This window comes from Canis lupus, chromosome X (assembly GCF_048164855.1).
Source record: "Canis lupus baileyi chromosome X, mCanLup2.hap1, whole genome shotgun sequence".
Classification (NCBI taxonomy): Eukaryota; Metazoa; Chordata; class Mammalia; order Carnivora; family Canidae; genus Canis; species Canis lupus.
The window spans coordinates 9,082,153-9,104,570 of NC_132876.1; the positions used below are offsets into that span (position 1 = coordinate 9,082,153).

Here is a 22,418-nt window from a genome sequence, read left to right on the forward strand (position 1 = left end):
TTCTGAACGACTCATGTGGTAAGAGGATGCTTGGTAGGCCTGCCGCACAGCTGTGATGCTTGGGACATGTCTTCTCTGCTCGCTTAGGTTGATACACTGCCTCCTGACTGCATGTCTTTGTCTGCTTACTCCCTTATACATTCTGTTAGCTTTCCGAGAGGAACATGGATTTCAGCACGTTTGAAAATTCATCTTATCCTTTTCTCAACATTGAGAAATACTTTGGCTGTGTGGGGGTTTTTATTTATTCATTATTATTTTTTTATTATTTTTTAATTTTTATTTATTTATGATAGTCACAGAGAGAGAGAGAGAGAGAGAGAGAGAGAGAGAGAGAGAGAGAGGCAGAGACATAGGCAGAGGGAGAAGCAGGCTCCATGCACCGGGAGCCCGATATGGGATTCGATCCCGGGTCTCCAGGATCGCGCCCTGGGCCAAAGGCAGGCGCCAAACCGCTGCGCCACCCAGGGATCCCTATTTTTTAATTTTTAAGAAAGATTTCATTTATTTATTTGAGAGAGAGAGTGCACGTACAAGCAGGGTGGAGGGGCAGAGGGAGAAGCAGACTCCTTGCTGAGCAGGGAACTGGATGTGGGGCTCGATCCCAGGACACCAAAATCATGATCTGAGCCAAAGGCAGACAGTTGACCAACTGAGCCACTCAGGTGTCCCTGAAATACCTTTTTTTTTTTTAATTTTTAAATTTCTGTTCTGAAATGTCACAATGATGTGTCCGGATGTGGAACTTGTCACCTTGAATCTGGGCTGGGCACCTACTGGGCTCCTACGCTCGGGCCACTGAAGTCCATTTGCTCCAGGAAGTTTGCTTTTGTTTCTTCTCTCAATTCCTCCTGTCTGCTCTGTCTTTCCAGAACATCTGTTTGTTGGGTGTTAGGCAGCCTGTATTGAATTTCTTTTACACTTTTCCTCGTAGTTTTCTTCTTTCAGTTCTCTTCTGCCTAGAAGGAGATGTCCATATTATATTTTAACTACATTTTACATTTAGTGGCCATATTTTTAAGTTTCAAGAACTTTTTTTGATTATACCTATTTCATAACATCTTCTTGCTTTTTTTTTTTTCTTGTGGATGCAAAACACTTTGCTCTTGGGCTGCTACTTCCGCCCCCTCACGGACGGAAATGCTGGCTATAGCTACTCCTGCTGGAGCTCTTTTTCTTATCGTCTTCCTCTTCCTCCTCCTCTTCCACCTTCCTTTCTTCCTCTCTTCCTGCTCCTCCTCCTCTTCTGTCCTCTGAATCACTTCTATTTCCTTTGCTATCACTTTTTTCCGGCTTTACTGAAGCATATTGAAATATAGCACATAGAAGTTTTAGGTGCCCATTGTGATAATTAGAGTGAAATGTGTGTAGAGAAGAGATTTAACATATACAGTGAAATGATGATCACATAAGGTTAGTTAACAGGTCAATCCTCTCACATAATTACCATTGTCTTTTGGTGACAGCTAAGGTCTACTCTCTTTCAGCTCGCAAGTGTACGACCGAGCACTGTGAGTTCTGGTCACCACGCTGTACGTTAGATCCCAGAACTTATTCATCTTATAGCTGGAGGTCCGTATCCTTTGATCCACATCTCTCCATTTCCACCCTCCCCACCCCTGACAGCCACCAATCTACTTCTTGTTTCTATGAGTCCGGCCTTTTTAGATAACACACATGAGTGAGAGCATAGTGTTCGTTCTTCTCCATCTGCCTTACTTCACTTAGTGTGATGCCCTCAAAGTCCATCCCCACTGTTGCAAAAGGAGAAATCCTACTTTGTTTTGTTTTGTTTTATTGATGCTGAAGCCCGGGTCTGGACTGCATACTTCCACAGTGGGTACAGCCGCTGCATCTGCTGCTGCTTCTTGGTCATCAGGTTCTCCTCACGCTTGTTCAGTTGGCGGCACATGACACGTGTCTTCTGGGGCCACAGATCCAGGGGCTTGGCTTTCTTACCTGTACAATTTCCTGAGCTGCTCTTTCTGCGTCTGGTTGATGATGGTGAGAACACGGTCAATGGATCTTGGAGAACTCGGAAGCCGTGCCACCTGTCACTTTGGTGACGCACAGCTGGAACAGCTCCAAATTCAGGTCTTCCAGGTGTGTAAGCAGTTCCTTCTTTTTTTTTAAAGTTTGTTTTAAGATTTTATTTATGTATTCATAGACACAGAGAGAGAGAGAGAGGCGGAGACACAGGCAGAGGGAGAAGCAGGCTCCATGCAGGGAGCCTGACGCGGGACTCGATCCTGGGACTCCAGGATCACACCCCAGGCTGCAGGCGGCGCCAAACCGCTGCGCCACCGGTGCTGCCCAGCAGTTCCTTCTTGCTGTGAAAGTCTTGAGCCTTAATCTTGGCCATGTCTGCACAATCCGCTGCTAGGATTTCCTACTTTTGTAAGGCAGAATAATATTCCATCACACACACACACACACACACACACACACACACACACATTTTCTTTTTTTTTTTTTTTTTTAATTTTTTATTTATTTTATGATAGTCACAGAGAGAGAGAGAGGCAGAGACACAGGCAGAGGGAGAAGCAGGCTCCACGCACCGGGAGCCCGACGTGGGACTCGATTCCGGGTCTCCAGGATCGCGCCCTGGGCCAAAGGCAGGCGCCAAACCGCTGCGCCACCCAGGGATCCCACATTTTCTTTATTTATCCATCAGTCAGTTCTTTCTTCAGGTCTGTTAATATTTGCTTAATATTATTTAGGTGCTCCATTGTTGGGCGTACATATATTTACAATCATTATATCCTTTTGATGAGCTGACCCCTTTATCATTATACAGTCACCTTCTTTTGTCTTGTGACAGGTTTGATTTAAAGTCTGCTTTGATAGAAGCATAGTTACCTTGGTCTCTTTTGGTTTCTATTTTCATGGAATATTTTTTTCCTATTCCTTCACTTTGGGTTTCTACGTAGGTGCCCTTAAATCTGAAGTGAGTCTCTCGTAGGCAATATATAGTTACATCTTTTTAAAAAACCTTTTTAGTCACTCTATGCCTTTTGATTGGAGAATGTAATCCATTTGCATTTAAAGTGATTATTGACAGATAAGAACTTACTGATGTCATCTTATTAATTGTTTTCAGGCTGCTTTGCAATGTTTCTTTCTTTTCTGATGTCTTCCTTTGTAAATTGATGCTTTTCCATAATAGTATGATTTGATTCCCTTATCTTTATATTTTGTGTATCTGCTATAATCTTTTGTTCTGTGGTTACCATGGAGCATACATAAAATATCTTATGGATAATAGTCTTTTTTTAAACTGATAGTAACTTAACTTTGATCCCACATAAAAATTCTACCCTACTTCTCCCCATATTTATGTTTTTTGTGTGTGTCACAGTTTACCTCTTTTTATATTGTATATAATTTAACAAATCATCATAGATATAGTTATTTTTAGTTCTTTTGTACTTAATATTTTATACGTCAGTTAAGTGATTGACACACCACAATATTACAGTGTTAGAATATTCTGAATTTGACTATATACTTACCTTTGCTGGTATATTTTATTTTTTCATATGTTTTCATATTACTAATCATTGTTCTTTTGTTTTTGCTTGAAGAACTCCTTTTTGTAAGGCAAGTCTAGTGGTTGTGAATTCCCTCAGTTTTTGTTTGTTTGGGAAACTCTTTATCTTGCCTTCATTTCTGAAAGACAATTTTGCCTGGTAAAGCATTCTTGGTTAGCAGGGTTTTTCCAGCAGTTTGAATATATCATCCCACTCTCTCCTGCCCTGCAAGATTTCTGCTAAGAAATATGCTGATAGCCTTATGGGTGTTCCCTTACATGTGAGAAAATGTTTTCTTTTGCTTCTTTTAAAATTCTTTCTTTGTTTTTGACTTTAGATAGTTTTATTTTAATGTGTCTTGGAGAAGAGCATTTTCTGTTGGAATTTTTCAAATTAAAGTATAATTAACATACAATGTTATATTAGTTTCAGGTGTACAATACAATGATGCAACAATTCTATACATATCTCAGTGCTCATCAAGACAAATGTACTCTCAGTCCCTTTTGTCTATTTCACCCATCCCCCCACCCAACTCCTCTCTGGTTGGAATTTTGGAATGACCTATTAGTTTCATGAAATTGGACGTCCAAATGTCTCCCCAGGTTTGAGAAGTTGTCAGCCATTATTTCTTTAAATAAGCTTCCTGCCTCTTTCTCCCTCTCTTCTCTTTCTGGAAACTCCAATAACATGCAGATTGTTTCTGTTAAGAGCATTCTGTAATGTATGTAGACTTTTTTTACTCTTTTTTTTTTTCTCCTCTGACTAGATGATTTCAATGACCTGTTTTCCCAATTACTTATTCTTTCTTCTGCTGGTGAAGTCTGTTGTTGAAGTTCTCTATTGAATTCCTCAGTTCATTCATTGTGTTCTTTAACCCTAGAATTTCTGGGGTTTTTAAAAATCGTTTCTATTTTATTGTTGAATTTCTCATTTTGTTCATGCGTTTTCCTAATTCCACTTAGTTGTCTGTATTTTCTTGTACTTCACTGGATGTCTTTTTTTTTCAAAAAGATTATAAGTAATCTCTACACCCAATATGGGGCTTGAACCCCAAGATCAAGAGTTGCACGCTACACTGACTGAGCCAGGCCAGAGCCCCTTACTGAATTTTTTAAGAGGGTTATTCTGAATTCTTTGTCACATAGTTCATAGATCTCCATTTCTTTAGTGTCAATAGATAGGGTTTAAAAAAGATTTTATTTATTTATTCATGAGAGAGACGGAGAGAGGCAGAGACATAGGTAGGGGGAGAATAGACTCCCTGCTGAGCAGGGAGCCTGATGCAGGACTCTATCCCAGGACCCCGGGATCACAACCTGAGCTGAAGGCAGATACTCAACTGCTGAACCATCCAGGTGCCCTGGTAATTGGGGTTTTATTAGTCACCTTTAGAAATGTCCTATTTCCTTGATTATTATCCTTGTGGCTTTTTGTTAGTGTCTGTGCATTTATGGAAGCAGGTACTTCATCCAGTCTTTATGGAGTGGCTTCAGCAGGCAAAGCCTTTCACTAGTCGACCTGTCCCAAGTTTCTTGGGCTCTCTGGTGACATCCATCTCTTTCAGTTTGCTGCTGGAGTCACTTAACAGATCTGATGACTTCAACTTTCTTGCATTCTCAAGCAATGCTGAAGTACTAATGTGAACATGCATCAAGTAATGTTTTTAGCTCTCTTCTTCCTGGACTTCCTCCCTATTAACTTTTTCTCTGGCTTTGCAGATGAACAATGGAGTGTCAAGGCCTGCCAAAGCCTCAGGGTCTTTCTTTAGCCCTAACATTTCCATGCAACATCAGTCAGAAACCTATTCTCAACTCTCCTAAAAGTACCCCCTTTCTGTGCTTTCTTGGTATATGATCAACACTAGAATGAATTCCAGAGATAACTTTTAAGATCTCTCTGCTTGGGGAGATTGGGATGAGGAGGAATATAATGTACAGTGCCAGCATCTCTGTGATATTTTTGTGATGAAATTCAAGTTCCTATCACATTTTCCCTTGCTATTTTTGTAAATATAAAGAAAGGATAGATTACTGAAAGATGAATAACACAGCGGAAAAATAACTGTGTGGAAGGAATGAGTAGAATTGACACCTCAGAAAATTGAATTCGTAAATAAGAAGCCAACCCTGAGAAACTTCTAGAACCCAGAGGAAAGGAGAGATGAAAATAATGAAAGCGGTGATAGTAAATATGGTGGAGGGGTCCAATAGATATGGGCTACAAATAAAGATAGCTGGAAGACAGGTGAGAACACATGAAACAGAAACAATATTGCAGGAAAACACATGGGAAAAATGTGTCTGATCTCAAGAAAGGCATTAAATTTAGAAAATAAGAGTGTTCACCAGGTTCTAGGAAAAATTAATAAAAACAGATTCACATCAGGTAAAAATATTAAATGTCACAAAGAATCCTAGTTGTCAAGTCTCTACAGTCCACCAAAATAAGAAACAAACAGATTAACCTAATAATAGTCATCCATAAAGAAACAAGATCACTACTCTTAGTCTTCGAAATACGAAATTGAAGAAAGGGGTAGATTATCAACTGCAGAGCCGATACGGCAGAGGTATGAGTCAAACATTTTAGATTAGGCTAACATATCAAGTTCTCATTCATTTCTGAATATGTTTGAAAGAAATGGTACATTTGTGTATCTCTATCCTCAACATGTATAGATTCAGGATTTGTGCCACCAGAAGCTTTTACAATTTGGGGGACCCATTTATGAAAAAGAAAACAAATTTAGGTGTGAAAGTGAATATGTATTTAGGCTAAGAAAGCACAACAAATTTCAAAGTTGATAAACAACTACAAACATGACTGCATTTTCCAATAACTTTTGTTGACTGTTTGCAAGTACAGAAGACATTAATAAGGTCCATAAAGGGAAGTCAAATATCTTATTTTGCTATTGAGATGACTTGTGGTCACCTCATTATTTCCCTCTCAGTTAATTGCTCAGTAGCATTTCACATGGATAAGTATTCCTTTCTTTTTTTTTTTTAATTTTTATTTATTTATGATAGTCACAGAGAGAGAGAGAGAGAGAGAGAGGCAGAGACACAGGCAGAGGGAGAAGCAGGCTCCATGCACCGGGAGCCTGATGTGGGATTCGATCCCGGGTCTCCAGGATCGCGCCCTGGGCCAAAGGCAGGCGCCAAACCGCTGTGCCACCCAGGGATCCCAAGTATTCCTTTCTTGTTGAAATATTTTCTATCTGCTTCCACGACCCTGCACACTAGTGTTTTTTCTTAAATTTCAATGGCTGATCCTTTTTAGTCTCTTTTCTTGGCTTCTCTTCCCTTAGACCTCTAGAAAATGGTATCCCAAGAATTTGATCCTGGGCCACTTTTTCTTTTCTTACTCTACTCACTTCCCAAGTGATTTCATTTGCTACATGGTTTTAAATAATAACTATATTCAAAGGATCCCAAATCTGTATCCTACCGTGACATCACTACTTCTGACTTATCAGGACATATTAAATCCTACACAATATCTTTTCCTATGCCAAATAGGCATCTCCAATCCAGCATATGAAAAACAGGCCTTTTGATTTCGCTCTAAGCTCTCCTAGTCTTCTTATTTTTATTTTTTAAAATTTTATTTATTCATGAGACACACAGAGAGAGGCAGAGACATAGGCAGAGGGATAAGCAGGCTTCCTATGGGTAGTCTGATGTAGGACTTTAGGACTTGATCTTGGGATACCGGGATCACGCCCTGAGCCAAAGGCAGACATTCAACCACTGAGCCACACCGGCGTCCCTCAAATAGACTATTTGTTTCAACTTTTTTACATGCTCAATTCCCTTTCATTGAAAATGAAATAAGTAGTCATTTACTGACCAAGTCTTTTTAGATGTCAGCAAACGGTAGCACCATTAATGTAATTGCTAAAGCCAAAAACTTCAGAATACTCCTTGATATTTCCTCAGTTTTCTGAATTCAATCCATCAACATATCTTCTCAACTCTCCTTCCAAAATAGCTTCTGAATATGTCCACTTCCTCTGATTTCTTCCACCACCACTCTAGTCTCAGTCATCATTATATTCTGCTTCAACATTTTTTAAAGATTTATTTATTTATTTTAGAGAGAGAAAGAGAGAGAGCAAGGGGTAGGGGCAGAGAGTCCCAAACAGACTACTCCATGCCAAGCACAGAGCCTGACACGGGGCTTGATCTCATGACCCTGAGATCACGACCCGAGTTGAAACCAAGAGTTGGTTGCTTAACTGAGTGCACCACCCAGGCACCCCTGCTTGGACTTTAATGGCTTTCAAACTTATCTCTCTGCTCCTAATTCCTCATGGCCTCACTCACAGTAGCCAGAGTGATATTTTTAAAATGTAATTCTTACCATGTCACTGCCACGCTTAAAATCCTCCAGTGGCTTGCCATTTTACTTGGAATACAATCCACACTGTTTACCCTGCCTTAAGAACAAGACTGTACATGACCTGGACCTGCCTCTCCAACGTCAATCAGTCCCCAGCACTTTCTGCTTAGCTCAGTATGCTCCTGTCACAGGCCTTCTTTCTGTCCCTTGAGCAAGCCAATCTAGCTCTTTCCTTGGGGCTCTTCTAGTTCTTCCTTCTGCCAATAATCTTCTCCAAAAACTGTACATAGCTGTCTACTTCTCACTTCAGATCTCAGTTTACATCTTACCTCCTCGCAAGACCACCTTTGAAACTCTTATTTTACCAGCAGTCTCCCCTTAGTCATGACCACATGTCCGTATTTTAATCCTCTTTCAATACAAGTACCTTTATCAGATATTGTATTTTTATTCATATGTAAGTAATTTTTTTGTTTTCTCTCCCCCCCAGAATGTAAGCTTCATCTTCTATTCACTGCAATCTCCTTTTTTAAAAAAGATTTTATGTATTATGTATTTATTTTAAAAATATTTCACGTATTGATTCATGAGAGACACAGAGAGAGGGGAGCCCAATGTGGGACTCAATCCTTGGACCCCGAGATCACATCCTGAGCTGAAGGCAGATGCTCAAACACTGAGCGTCCCTCACTGCAATCTCCTGAGTTCCTAGAACACAACCTGGCACATTGTAGGTGCTCAGTACCTGTGTCAAAAAAAAAAAAAACCTGAATGCTTAAGTGAACCCTAGTACAAAAAGGGGGTGCTTGCCTTTTCAAATCATGGAGGAAGACAAAAGCGATTGTGTAAAGTACACTGAGCAATAAGAAGTTTTTTTTTTCTTTTTCTCCACTGCTACTTTAAATCTGTCTTGTGGAATATAGCGTTTTGAGCCTGTGAATGAAATTTTAGACACTCTTCATAGCTTATCTACTCAGTCTCAGTCGATATAAAGGCCACTGGTTGCTTTCATTTCTAATAGTTCAATTTTTGTGAGAATAGATGTAGTCTAGGGTAAGAATAACAAAACTTCGAACTTCAAAGTGAGGAATTCTAGCCTCCATGTGTGCATCTCTCCATTATACCTTTTCTCCTTTCCCCATACCCCTCCTCTCCGCACAAGCATGTGGCTACAGTTTCTGACCTCTCTAGGATAGACGACAGCTGGGAGAAGAGGCCGGGGTCAGCAAGTTCTATCCTGACCAGAACTTAAGGAATCTGCCCTTTCTGTGTCTGGTTTCAGCAGATGTCTACAGCTGGCCTTCCTTGGGCTTGGTGGATGGTCAGGTCTGACTCTTTGCCTTGGGAGCACACATGTGTATTCTTTAGAGATCCCCCAATGGCGATCATCTATTCCCACTACATACCTCCCTTTTGTCCCGAGAATTCGGCATTTTGGTCTTCTATTGGGATCACCTTATCCTGGTAGGCAGTCTGCGTTGGCAAGATTTTTAAAAAGGCTTCAGGTGAATAGCTCGCCCTACTACCTGGCCCCCACGTCACATTTTTTTTAAACCTTTTGTTTTAATAAGACATATTCATGGCTTAGGTTTTAAATCACATTTACAGATGAAGAACATTTCTAGGCCCAAATAGGTTAGCAGTGAAGCGACTACTGCTGGGAGGAATGCACGGCCCCCATGCACTTTAAGCCTAAGAACAAAGACTTCATGTCAGAGAACACCGTACACATCACCTCTAGGCTCAAGAACTGGAAGCAGAGGACTGGAGGGAGAGCGGAGACTTGGTGAAGCTCCTGTGACCACCATCTGATACCCTCACCTTCACACTACAGAAGCCGACCAAAGTTGTGCCACTTTTAGATAAGCTAAGAAGGAGCTTTCCTGATTATATGAACTGAAACTTTCTCTCTATTGTTATCAATTAGGATAAGGGAATTAGCTACACAGAGTATCCACTGACAAATACAGACTATGAGAACAGGGAAGAGGAAGCCACACAGATATCTAGTTTCTTCAAATATCAGAAATTTCCACGCCACAGCAGGAGAGCAGCCCCATGTCACATTTGGTCCATGAGAAACGTCCCGCATCCTTGACCCTGTGCACCCGCTGCATGGCTAGGTCCCAATGCTGCCTGCCCTCTCTGCAGTGCCACGTCAGGCCAGTAGTCATGACCTCTCTTGATATTAGCTTTCTCGGGTATCCCCCCCCCCCGTCTACTCTGCTCCACACCCCAAGGTTCTAGTTCTAGTTCACAACCAAACATGTGAAAGAGGTATAGCCCATATTACTAATGCATATTCATGAATATTAACATATATCAATCAACATACATTAATGAATATATTCTACAAAACCATATTATCACAAGAATGAATAGAAAGACCAGATTACCCACTAAGAATCCTATCGAATATGTCACAAGTAGTATCTGCCACAATTTAAAGCCTATACATGGAAAAAAGAATAGAGCCTATACCTGAGATACAGCATTTGTTTAACATTTACATAGTCAAATATGTCTTTCACTTTGACATTTCCCCACTGCTTTTAAGTTTATAAATTCCTGACCCTCAAGAGAGTCGGTAAATATTCACTTGTGATTTTTGTATTTTCCAAATCCTCTATGGCTATTACTTCATAATTAAAATACTAAACTATAGCTAATACTGGAATTAATCTTAAACCCAAATTACAGGCCTATATACATATCGGATGATCCTTTACCACCTGACCCCTTTATCTTTAAACGTAATGCAACACTAGGCTTCCAAAGACTTCTCTAGTGGTCCTTGGAATGATGCCTTGTGTCTGTGTCATCAATTCATCCTGACTTGAGCAGTGGGAAGCCTGTAATAGGAAGAAGATAATGGAAGGAGTGAAGACTTTGGAAATCAGTCAGATCCAGGCTCAAATCCCAGCTATCTCACTAAGTACCTCTTCGACTGTGGCCACTTTTTCCAGCCCCTCGGAATGGCATTTGTAAGACGGCAGCAAAACGAGAGTCCCCATGAGCATTCAATGAAATCATATATGTAAAGCATCTAATGCATTAAAAAAATACTATGTGTCAGTCTTCCTTTTTTCTTCTCCACGGATCCCTCTGGGCATTTTGTAGCTAGCTCAACATTCATTCTTTTTTTTTTTAAGATTTTATTTATTCATGAGAGACACAGAGAGGAGAGACAGACAGACAGACACAGGCAGAGGGAGAAGCAGGCTCCATGCAGGAAGCCTGACGGGAACTCGATCCTGGGTCTCCAAGATCACACCCTGAAGGCGGCGCTAATCCACTGAGCCACCCGGGCTGCCCACAACATTCATTCTTGACCTGCTCCTCGGGGATAGTTGGTAAAACTATTTGCTCCATAAACTGAGGAAGTCAACTGGCTCTCCCTGAATTAAAAACTGTAAGATGGAAGTTGCATTCTCCACGTAAGATAGCACAGAACGTTCTGGTGGAACACCCGCTCAGCTCAGAGTGACTCCACGAAAGCAAAGCAGCCTTCTTTCCAGTGTATTTGGGCCTCTCCAACAGTTTCTGTGAAGTCCTCCTACAGTAACGGCCTCCGCATCTCCGGAGCTTCCAACAAATACTCACCCTTCACAACCTTTACGGGTCGAGTGCACTTCTGCTCCGTACCTCCTTCATTCTGAGAGCTAGGCTGAAGGAGCCGGCCCTTTCCGAGACCTGCCAGCCTTGGGGCAGACGGCAAAGTGAGAGAGAAGAATCCTATGCCCCGTGATGGCCCTGAGAGCTTCTAGAAAGTGCCACCTGATACGTTAGTTCACGGTTCCTTGGCCAGACCAAGTTATGGGCCTGAGTCTGGGGTCAGTGAGATGAGAAGTAGTGAGATGAGACGTACAGCTTTCCTGGTGGCCTGACCCAAACGTGAGGCTCTGGGCAAGGTTGGGGGTAGCAAATGTTAGAGGTGCTCTGCAGAGGTGCCTCCCTTCAGCTATGATGGAATGTCCTAGTCTCTGGCTCTTTAAAGGCTCTAGCCGAGCATGGCCTATTTGTGAACAGTGCCTCTGTGTCTTTTGTAGTTCTCTGTGTCTTTACGGTGGGAAATGTTGTGCACTCTGCGCCTTGGTGCTTCTTACGCAGGGACGCACGTGATTATCATCAGACTTTTGTCCTCTGCGGCAACAAAGCCTGTTTCTGTAGACGAATCCATGTGCTTTCTCTCTTCAAACAATGACTACAGAAAAGATCCACCGTGTTTCCCCTTTTTGGACTTGCATTGCCAGAAATCTTGGTACCCGGTTCACTGCCAAACTGTGGTCATTGACTTGACTCAGCTGCCCGATAGAATTTTCTGTCTCTGCTGACTCTAAATAGTTCCTGTTCCATTGAATCTCCTGATTGTCCAGATTTGCATTTTTTTAAAGCTTCTAACCTGGTCTCTAATGTTTTGGGAAGTAGTCCAAATACTGAATCCTGAAAAAATAAAAATGTGAGCCACGATTATAAACTAACTCAGAAGAAAATGTTCCAGTTCTTAGTAACAGATCTATAGAGAGATGTAGCATATTATGACCAAATTTCAATTCACGGTGGAAACTGTCTCTTAAGCCCTAAACTGAAACAAAACAAAACAAAACAAGGGCACCTGGGTGGCTCAGTTGGTTAAGCTTCTGTCTGTGACTCAGGTCATGACCCCAAGGTCCTGGGATCGAGCCCCATGTCTGGCCCCCTGCTCAGTGAGGTGGGGGACCTGCTTCTCCTTCTGTCCTGCCCCTGCCTCGTGCTAGCTCGCTCTCTGTCTCTCAAATAAAATCTTAAAAAAATGAAACAAGATACCATTTGTGTGTTATAGACTGGTATATGCAAGTGCTTTTATGTGTTGAAGTCTCCAACTAGAATGTGAACTCGATGAAGGCAATATCCATGTCATATTTGTATTCATTCCCAGCGTCTACCATGTAGCCCCAAAGGGAAAGAGGCATTTCCTGCATGTAAGACACCTTGCTCTGTGGTGGAACTCAAAAGATTAGGCAACTTCCCTGAGGTCACAGGCCTAGGAAGTGGCAGAGGTAGAATTAAAAGTGAGGCATGACCAGAATCACTGAACTCTACATCTGAAACTAATGATATACCAGATGTTGGCTAATTGAATTTAAATTTAAAAAAGAAAAAGAAAAAAGTGAGGTATGGGATGGTTTGGGGTGTATGTGTAGGAACCTTCTCGATTTTAAAGTTATGCATTCATTTTCATGTGTGGCGAAAATAATCAGTGTAAGAACACCTCTAATTTCATGGGTCTTATGAACTAAGATGAAGCACAATTTCTTGAAGTGGAAAATGTGGGTCATTTAAAAGAACAGTGTTAAGTAAATAAGAATATGGGTGATACAGAGATGTAGAAAATCGCCCGTATGCGTCCTAGAATGGCGAAGGTATGGGAAATAGTAGTTACACCCTGATGCTTAACTCCTGCCTCATCCTGGTTGACACATTTAACATATAATATATTTATCCTATGATACGACATATTTAATCTAAGATCTGTTGAGAGGCACCTGGGTGGCTCAGGGGTTGAGCATCGGCCTTCAGCTCAGATCATGATCCCAGGGTCCTGGGATCAAGTCCTACCTGCGTGGGGCTCCCCTCAGGGAGCCTGCTTCTCCCTCTGCCCATGTCTCTCTCTCTCTGTCTCTCATTAATAAATAAAATAAAATCTTTTTTAAAATTTTAAATGTAAGATCCGTTGAGCTTTCCCTACATGCTTCTCCTCATTAGGCTTTCAGTAAGCACCTCAAAGACACCTGAAATAAGCCACATCTATTGTGGGTGAGATTTTTTTTTAAAAGCTGCAACCTATGGACATTTCTGCCCAGCAATTCTAACCATTTTAAAACTCTTTCCATTATAAGTTTGCTTTATCCCCTATTGTGTGGCAATTTCCTTCTTCACTTTAACACAGCCATTTTGATGTAAGTTAATTCAGCTTCATTGTTCAGTCAATCAAAGGTCAATTATCAACTCTGATTAAATAGGGTGTTGTCTCTTTGCATTTGTGGTCTCGGCTTTAAAAATAAGGACGCCAGAGACCCAGATATCAGGTGAATCTGTGCCCTATAAATAGAAAAGATAATAAGGTACTTCAGCTTTCTGCTAGTAAAACTTTATGTAGGGTCTTGGTGACTAAAATTATAGGCATTTAGAATGTCAGGAAGGGGAAAAAACTTATTATGGCAAAATAGCGCAGAGTTTGCCTCTCTGTAATAGTTATGAGTTTCTTCCTCGCTTAAAATAACATGATTTTATGAGCTTATAATACCTGCTGGAAATTAAGAAGAGTACTGCATTTTGCAGCTCATTAAGTGTTGATTACGTAAGTATTGCTGCGTGAAGCATCATTTGAATTTTCCTTTAAAAGCAAAACTGATGTTTTTTTCTCCATCCTTTTTGTTATTATTTTCTCAATTATGTGTTTGTAAAGCACATGATTACTCTTAGTTATTCTCATGAGCATTCATTTTCGTATCGAGTAACAATCTTAGGTCTGAAAAAAGTTTTGCCAAAGAAGCAGTAGAGAAATCTATGTACTGTTAGCTGGAATTAGCACTTATGAATATTTTAGTTGATTTTTCTATAGCGACTTTTTATTATCACCACGTTATCTTCTCCATCATGTCTTAATCTAAATATGTGTTAATGTGAATTAATTTAGTTTCAGCTGGAGAACACTTTAAGCAATGGCTATAGCTCAGCTCCAGATAGAAAGTGATTAAGGAAGGATGGGGCCCCTGATGGCTGAATCTTGGGCTGAACATCAGTTACTCCCGGTTTCCCCAGAAGACTGGATATTCAGGACTGGAGGTGGGTGGAAGGAGAGAGGGCCTAGTATTTCAAACAAATTAATGTAGTTTAACCTAGTGTATTGGCTAGGGTCCAATCAAGAGACAGAAAACACTGAATTTGGACCTGAGAAGGAATGAATTGGTAACTGGCACTCTGGGTTTTGGCTTTCACCACCTTTGTGGCACTTGGTCCTTTGGCTTTCCCCCTCACCCCCTCCTCCAGTGCATTTTGAATATGGCAGCCACGATGAACGTGTTAACATGGGAATTAACATTGAAATTAGGCTGTGTTGCTCCTCTTTGCAAAAACTCCTAGTGGCCCCCATCTTGCTCGGAGAGAAAGGTAACGTCCTTAAATCACATATAACCTATGGCCCCCCTTTCCCGCCCTTTGTGTCTCTGTTCCCGATCCCTTTACAGAATATATGATTCTATATGAATATATGAACTATATGTTCGATTTGCCAACATATAGTATGACACCCAGTGCTCATCCCCGTCAAGTGCCCCTCTCAGTGCCTGTCACCCAGTCACCCCATCCCCCCTGCCCACCTCCCCTTCCATTACCCTTGTTCGTTTCCCAGAGTTAGGAGTCTCTCATGTGTTGTCACCCTCTCTGATTTTTCCCACTCATTTCCCTCCTTTCCCCTATAATCCCTTTCACTATTTCTTATATTCCCCATATGAGTGAAACCATATATTTGTCCTTCTCTGATTGACTTACTTCACTCAGCATAATACCCTCCAGTTCCATCCACATTGAAGCAAATGGTGGGTATTCATCATTTCTAATGGCTGAGGAATACCTTCTATGCCTCTTCCCAGTGTGCCACCTGGGTCACGATGGTACTCTAGCTGTTCCTCAAACAGGCCAAGGAGGGCTGGCTTTAGGCCTTGCCCTTGGTGTTTTTCTCTCCTGAGAGCGCTCTTCCTTACAATAGTACATGGCTTGCTTCTTTACTTCCTTTCCTTGAATGTCACCTTCTTGGTGAGGCCTTCCCTTGGCTATCTATCTCACATTCCAACTTGCTCTTAACCCTTCATATCCCTTGTCTATGCTCATTTTATTTTCTCTTCCACATCTGTAATTCTGTAGACTCATCATCAGTCATGCCAAGGTGCCAAGGTTTTATGAGTACTTATTTTCCAGGGATATTATAAATATTACATATATATATATATGTGTGTGTGTGTTTCTATACATTTACTATATAAAATGATTTTACATATATATTTACCATAAAAATATAAATTTATATATTTTATATATATTTACTATATAAAAATGATTATATATATAGTGTAGGCCCTGACAGAGAGAGCACTTAAGAAATATTTGCTACATAGAGCCAACAAGCCCTAGGAAGGATGACCTATAAACAACTGTGTGTGATCTTTGGAAGCCTCCTTTTTCCTCAATTAAAGGCAGGCCTCATCCTACACTGAACGCTGGCCATGTTTGGCCACTTTGTCACACACTCAGTATAGACTCTCAAGACCTTACCCTTTTGATGGCAAGAAGTGACAATTAAAGATGAACCTAAGGGATGGCATAGCATGGGAAATAGAGAATACAGCACTCTGACTAGATGTTGCCAAAGAGGAGTTGGTCAGGGGTATAATAAGGTCACCTTCTAACTCTAGGGCCTGGCCAAAGGAGCATACAGAGGTATCATATCATGAGCAGCCATCGGAGATGTCTCCAAGTGCGGGCACACACACCATGCCTCCTCAGTGCCTATCCTACCCTGTCTTGGTTTGTGCATTATTTCCATCCATCCAAGTGAACAATTTTAGGCATTTTAGATTCCTTCTTCTTCCCTGCTTCTCCCCCCATTCATTTCCAAGATCGGGGTTGCCTACTTGTGTTTCCTCCTTTCTATGGCCACAGTTCCCATTTGGGCCTCAGCATTTTTCAGTAGAACCACTGTAGTAGCATCCTAACTAGTCCTCTTGCCTCCCGAATCTAGCATCCACCCTTCGGCCACCTGTTCCTGTTCTCATATCATGCACCAAGCATTTTCCACATTTCACACTCTGTTTGAGGTATTTCACCTTTTTCGTTCATTTAATCTTCCAGCGGGAGTTTGAGCAGAGGACTGGGAATAGTTCATACTATACATGCAGAAGCAAGTTCAGAGAGGTTCGATAACTTGTTCTAGGTCTTTCTGCTAGACAGTGGCAAGGTCAAGTCTCATGATTTTCATACCACCTCATACCTGCCTCTCACACATCTTACTGAAACACAGATCCCTTTACAGAATTAAACCTTGGCATTGAAAGATTTTCATAAGCTAACCCTATCCTGCTTAAGATCATTATCTCCCATCTAATAACCCTTGACAATTCATTGTCCAAGTCAACCCATTGACCGCTTTCCTCTCAGTATTCTAGGGACTACAAGGCACTATAACTTTGGATGTTCTTCCCCTCTGCCTGCAGGACACATTCCTCCTTCTTAGCCTATCAAAAATCCTATAATTTTTCAGGCTCAGGTTAATTGCTACTTCCTTCATGAAACCTTCTTCAGTGCCTCTTGGGCAGGATTCATGACATTTTTTGCTACGTTCCCACAACACTCTGCATTCATTTCTAATATAGTATTTTTTTTTCATTCTGACTTCTATTACAGTTGTTCATATATTTGTCTCCTCTCTCCAGACCAAAATTTCCTTCTGGGCAGAGACTATGTCTGATTTATCACTCAATTTTCATCACCCAGCATAGTGGCACATAAAGTTTCATAAGAAAGGTTTGTTGAATGTGGAATGAATACTGGGCTTCTCCAAGGCAGTAGTAGCTCTGAGTTATCAGGCTAACCTCCACCTGCTAGAATTAGCACATTCAGCCAGGCCCCTCCACTCAGGGTTGGGAGCCTCTCCTTTGGGCTTCCAAATATTCAGTGCACTTGGAATGTTGTATTGAAACGATCTCTTTATGCATCTGCCTTCCTTGCTAGGCTGCCTGAAATGCTGGAGACATGTGTAAAGCCAATGCCTATAATTCAGTGAATGGCTTTTTGTTTTGTTTTGTTTTTTAAAGATTTTATTTATTCACGAGAGACAGAGAGAGGCAGACACATCAGCAGAGGGAGAAGGAGGCTCCCTGTGGGAAGCCCGATGTGGAACTTGATCCCAGGACCCCAGGATCATGACCTGGGCTGAAGGCAGATGCTCAACTGCTAAGCCACCCGGGCATCCCAGTGAATGGGTTTTGAGTAAATAAAATGAAGGCTGCCTGGACCTACCCAATACCTGGTATTTTACCTGTGCTGAAAGGCTATGCTTTTTCTCACTGATGCCCTTCAGATGCTAAACTATTCGAGTCAGTCAGCAACAAATCAGTGTGATTGGCTGAGAAATGGGCAAGCCAGTTGTTCTCTGGGAGAAAGGGACGACTGTGGGACATTTTGACCGTAATGGTGATCAGAAAGAATAACTAGACCTGTGGCTGCTGCTTCCCACAGAGACCTAGCCTGAAACACATGGGTTGGATATTTGGCCACTATGAGCACATCCATGGCCAAGGTAACAGTCAAAATGATTATCTAGTCCCCAGCTGCTGTTAAGAAATGATCAATTTAGTCTCATTTCCCATTTCAAGAATATCACATTCTGATGGACAATCTCAACAAAACTCAACAGAAGATTTGGTATTTTACAAGAATAAGTACATGGAAAAAGACCCAGCAGAATTGAAAAATGTCATGAAGAATGGCCTGTGACATTATCAACATAATGTCCTGACCTTAGTCATTCAATCCTTTCATTGAAAAATAAAACATATTTGCATGCATAAATCCTTCAAGTATATTTTTTCCTTTCCTGATGCCAGCCCAGCTGGCTTGAGATTTTGTAAACCAAATGACTTTTTTGATTCTCACAAACATAACATTTTTATGAACACAATAACATAAAAATATGTATCAGTGCCAACCAATCTTAAATATTTTCTATCAAACTGTGACCTTTTCTATCCAAAGTAATACCTAAATCTTTTTTTCCTTGTGTTCACATAACCTGCTGAGAAATTCAAACAATGCAATCTGAAATGTAAAGGTCTGTTTAGTAAAATTGGTTAAATCCAGATGTTTATTCAGGGATGCAACAGCTTGATAGCGCTGGGTGATTGAAAATGAAGCTGCCGGCTCATAGGTTAGTTTGAATCACCTTTCAGATGAGTGAAGCCATAGGACAGATCAAATGTGTTCATGAAGAAGAATATCAAGAGGAATTGGAAGATTTCCCCTGAGGGGCTCGATTATAGTTCACAGGATATTTAGAGAACACGTATTTGCTCCCTCTCCTGGGAGTAGGTACTAAGTGCTAGAGGTGCCTATCATGTTCACACCACCCTTTTCTGTAAATCCTTTCAAAGGTCTGAGCATACCTAATTCAAGCTCCTTCTTCCTCCCGTATTTACTCCAACTGTGGCATAAGTAACTGGGAAAACCATGCACATTAGGAATGCTATATGAGGACATGTGTGTCTTTCCCTCTGGCTCACTGCAGAGTCCACAGAAGTCAGATACAAAGTGATTAAGCAACGCTATTATAATAAGTCACTCAAGAGAAATGCCCAAGGGGTAGAAGCAACCAGTTTCTTTCCTTAAGAAGATAAGGGCATGCCCCTTTGGGGCTGCAAAAAAAAAAAAAAAAAAAAAAAAAAAAGAAGATAAGGGCTCTTCCTCTTTCCTTCTTGGCAAACCTGTCCTCATCTATGAGAGCCTCATCTAGTTGAAATATTCTCCACTGTGAAAGTCTTCTTTGACCTCTGGCGATAGTCATATGCTCCTCTAGGGTGCCCTCTGTATGCTGGGCACTCTGTGAAGCAGAGATGAAAAAACAAGACCTTTGCTCTCAAGTATCTTACAGTACAGAAGGGAAGATAGACACATGAACATAAAGCCCAAAGTATTGCAGTGTGATGCTGCTCTAATGGAAATATTTCCGTAGTGAAATAATTTTAAAAAGGTGTCTCAGTCTGCCTGGGGAAATTGTGGAAGACTTTTCTGAAGAGGTGATCTTGATCTTACTTAAGCAAGCAAAAAAATTTTTTAAAGATTTTATTTATTTATTCAGGAGAGACACAGAAAGAGGCAGAGGCATAGGCAGAGGGAGAAGCAGATGTGAGCCTCGATCCCCAGACCCCATTCGTGATCCTGAGCCGAAGGCAGATGCTCAACCACTGGGCCACCCAAGTGCCCCAAACAAAAATATTTTTTAAAAGATTTCAAAAGGTGTCTCAAGGATTCCAAGAACAAGAAATTGAAACCAAGGGTTGAAATGCTAGAAGGATTCTTTTTAAAAAGAATTATTTATTTATTTTAGAGAGGCAGCGAGAGGGTATACAAGTGCAAGGAGGGGGCAGAGGGAGAGAGAATGTGGGGAATGAGAATGTGAGGAAGCCCAATGTAGGGCTCAATTCCGAGACCCTAAGGTCATGACCTGAGCTAAAGGCAGACGCTTAAGTGTCTGAGCCACTCAGCCCATCTCTTTCTTTCTCAACCAGCTGTCAATACTTCAACATACCCATAGTGAAATATGGCCATTTGAATTCAGAGCTTCACTTAAAGAGTACTTCCTGGAAAAAAGAGAATTTGATTGGCCCTACTAAGGTCAGTGTGTAAACCCTAAACCAGTATGCTATATGTAGGGGTCAGGGTCATGCAGCAGAAACAGAATTGCTGGGTCATGAACCCTTGGATAGGGAAAAGAGTTCACATTGAAAAGGGCCTGGACTGATACCGCTTGGTGTTTGTTACAAATACCACATGCAAAGAAATTCCATTAATCCTATGTGACTGAAACGTAAGCATTATGTGGGGAGAGGGGCAAAGAGAGGTATGATGCTAGGAAGAGGCAAAATTTTATGGACTTTGAATTTGGGCTTTGTCCTGTAAAGTGGCATGGTGAACTTTGCAAGGGGACAGTAACATACGGCACTACCGGTTGAAATAGAGACGGCTGGACAAGCAGCAGTTTGGAGAGGATTATTATATATTGTTCTATCTACAACTGTATGGTGTACGTAATGACATCGTTTACACTAACGATATTATATATAACATTACATATGATATACTGGATATACTGTTGTATATTGTGTATTATTATATATTATTAGTACAATTTTTGAGCTCAAGGTAATTATGTCAAGATGCTGCATAAAGGCCACAATTCATTGGGTGCTCGCTGTGTGCCAGGTGGTCCACTTTACATGTATTATCTTTTGTCATCCCCACGGGTTCCCAAGAGGTAGCTCTAATAACTTTGTTTCCCTTTTACAGATGAGGACTCGGAGGCACGTAGGGGTTAACTTGCTCAGGGTCACACCCCTAGTAGAGCTAGACTGTGCGTCCACACTTACCCTCATTGTCTCTGGCTTCTCCGTGCAGGTGCTGATACGTGCTGGTCTGAAGCTCGGGGACAGAAGCTACCTTGGTTAGCATACGCATGACTTGATGTGGCCTGTCTTGTCTTCTCCCATGGACTCCGGGTTCCTTAAGATTAGGGATTGGGCCTTTCTCTTTTCTGTACCTAATGCCCATCCTGGGATTTGGCACAGGTAATGAGATGATGCATTCCGGGGGTGTCCTGGGCGCACCAACATCTCTGGTTCTGGTACTTTCATGTGGAAGCATTTCAGAGGCGCCGCGTGGTTCTCCATGCCCTCTTCCTTGGCTGTGGCAACACTTGAGATCTCATGTTGACACAGAGTAGTTAGAAGATGGTGGGGCCTCTGTCATATGGCTCTCGGAGTGACTGCCAGGAGCAGGGGTACAGTTCTCGCCCCTGGTGAAATATATTGGACACATAGCTTGAAGGAGAAATCAACTTGTATTGATGGAAGCCACCAAGTTCTGCAAGTTGTCACTCTACCAAAGCCTCATCCTTTCTGTCTAGAATAGTGAGCAGTTGTTGTTGCTTGAGTAATAATATGTCTTCCCAATTTCGACTTCCTATTCCTCTCATTTCCCAGTCTCTCGTCTTCACTTAGCATTTCCTGCTGTGCAGTAGTTACTGGTGTCCATCATCACTGCCACCACCGCTCAGGCCCAGGCCCCTCCTCGTCTCCTGGGCTGGTGGCAATGGTTTCAGAAGCCCCTCAGCCTGCATCGTCTACCATTCACCCCTCTGCTTCACAGGACTGGTGAGGTGAATTTCCTCAACCGCTGTTCACGGTCACCAACCCCAGCTCGAGGTCTTGCCATCAACTAAAGTTGGTACTTCCATTGAACCATAAACATGCATTCACCATTGACTGATGTCTAAGAGGGGTTGCCGTAGAACAGTGCCTTTCAAACTTCTTCTTTCAAATATCCCCAATGGAAGAAGAGAGAAGGATTGGAGCTGAGCCAGGAGCATCTTGATGCAAGCATAAAATGTTTTTAAAGTCTCCTACTTTCCCTAAAAACATTATGCAAATTTTGCATTCTTATTCATTATATATCTCTATTTTAACTTAAAATAAGATTTTCCCTCAAGTCCTCAAGGGATATTGATTTTTTTTTTCAAGAAATGTGTCCTGTAGATTGTTTACTACATATCTTACATAATCAGAAGAAAAACGTATCTGGACTCTATTATCTTAGCTCCCCAAAGGAATGCCTTCACTATGATTTAATGTTATTTTGTGTGTTTTGTTTTATAGAGGTCTGGCTGAGGAAAATCTATGTGAAGAAAGCACTTGTGTCTTTTATCAAAGTGTACTCACAAATATTGTCGAA

At 41.4% G+C, this 22,418-nt stretch overlaps 1 long non-coding RNA gene and 1 pseudogene across 1 annotated transcript in view; one reads left to right on the forward strand and one right to left on the reverse strand.

The window, feature by feature from the left end:
- LOC140628744 (uncharacterized) overlaps positions 1-22,418 on the forward strand; it is a 122,193-nt gene that overhangs the window by 38,827 nt on the left and 60,948 nt on the right. The window contains exon 4 of the long non-coding RNA XR_012026730.1: positions 21,087-21,132. This is a non-coding gene — a long non-coding RNA (uncharacterized lncRNA). The remainder of the gene's footprint in view (positions 1-21,086; positions 21,133-22,418) is intronic.
- Positions 1,775-2,362, reverse strand: LOC140627790 (large ribosomal subunit protein uL29 pseudogene; annotated as a pseudogene).